We start from the raw sequence: 2016 nt of genomic DNA on the forward strand, positions 1-2016 counted from the left end.
GCATGCTTAGTGTGAGGGATTGCTGAAGAGTCAATGAGTCGATGCAGTCAACTGGTTTTCCTTAGATAGAAAACTTTGAATCAATCTGACTGGATGATCTGGTAAACTGGAAAGTGCCTTGAGATGACATGACGTGAATTAGTGCTATAGAAATAAACTGAATTTAATTGAGTTTAATTAACTATCCAAGAAAAAAAATGCATCCACAGGAAAAAAAAGAATAAAGTATGAATTATGTCTGTTAAATGTATGTTTAATATTTGAATCAGGTATCAGATAAATAAATCAATGTTATATCTACTTATTTAATCCTATATTTATATATTTCAGCACATATTTTGGATTTCAATGATTTCCTACTTGGTGTCTTGCGACCCACTGATAGGTCTAGACCCCCATGTTTGGAACCCTCTAAGTCGGAGGTCACAGGGGGTGAACAGGGGGTCCACGACCCCTAGGGGGTCCACAGAGGTACAGAGGCAAAATTTTGGTTGATTAGACTTTTTTTTTTTCCCCTGCAATTTTTTCCACTAATTGAAATATCTTTAAATAAACATTAACATTAATTGAACAGACTGTAGCAAACAGATAAATGGAGGCAGAAGATGTCTTTCAGTCATCAATGCACACATTCAGAGACACACAGGAGCTCTTTCAAGCTGGGCACCGTTTCATTCACAACACCTGTCCCATCAACCAGGAATCAGAAATACTTTAATAATCCCAGAGAGAAATCACTTTAGTTACATTACTCCATCTGTAATACAGTGACTATAGGACCAGCTTGATATAACTCTATTTCATACTATATATAATTAGGGGGTCCCCGCTCCATCTCACCATCAGTTTGGGGGTCCTTGACCTGGAAAACGTTGCAGACCTGATCTAAGCCATGACTAATAACTGGAATTATTTCATGAGGTGTTTCATTAAGCAGTTGACAGGACTCTGCTGTATGTGTAGCTCAGCTGACTGAGTGGATTAGAAATAAGGACGATTTTAGGATTTGAGGGGATATGGAAGGGAATCCCCCCCCCCCCCGATCGTTAGGAGGAAAACAAATTGACTGGAGCTGCTGTCATTTGTTTAGTGCAGTGACATTGGCTGCTCTAGTATTGTTAATCCGTGAAGCAGTACGAGTGCCAGCCTTACATAAGAACAAGCAAATCTGCTACCTGGAAGATGGGATATTAACTCCTGCCCAGTTCCAGCTGTTAGTCTTCTCGTCCGTACTATTACTCATACCATATGCCACGCAACACGTGCCGGACACATTAAATCCTCATCCGCTAGGGTGACATAACATCAGACACCTGCTGGGATAAACAAAACGGTAGCAGAATGACTGAGGAGCAGAGGAGAGGTCTGTTCCTGTGATGCCTCTGCTGGGTCTGCAGCTTCGCATGAGACCAGAGCCAGGCTGAACTAAACTCAGATCTATTAAAAAGCTTTTTCAGAGCAGTGTCCTCCTGGTTACAAGTTGACAAGATGTCCTAGCATTTTGAAGCGCTCTTTCTGCAACCACAATATTCACTAATGCTGAGAGCAGACCTATTAGTGCATCAAAGCAAAGCTCCACTTCACAGCTGCTGATGACTCCGTTGCTTTTAACAGCTCTTCAGTGCAATGCTTAACTGCATCCGCTGGCATTTTCTCACGACCCTGAGGTCCCACACACCGACATCAGCTTCCATGATGAGTGGACACCTCATGTCAAAGGAAAAATTTACTTATACTAACATGGATTATTTTCAGAGCTCTGCTGAAGCCCAGTGGTTCATATAATGCAAAAAACACCAAACCAACAAAATCATGTTTTCTGCAGTGGTTTGAGATTTAAGTCAACAATCTGATTCCTTTTTACTTACACTAACTAACTGAGTCATTACACAATCGCCCTTTCAGCACCGGAGGAGAGAAGGATTGGATTCTGACTTTTTTTATGTTTTGTCTGGAGAGAGGCTTTACTGGACCTAAACCTCAAAGGTTGCTAGATCAATAAATAAATAAAAACTG

The sequence above is a fragment of the Cyprinodon variegatus genome, unplaced genomic scaffold (assembly GCF_000732505.1).
Source record: "Cyprinodon variegatus isolate N-32 unplaced genomic scaffold, C_variegatus-1.0 Scaffold1140, whole genome shotgun sequence".
Classification (NCBI taxonomy): Eukaryota; Metazoa; Chordata; class Actinopteri; order Cyprinodontiformes; family Cyprinodontidae; genus Cyprinodon; species Cyprinodon variegatus.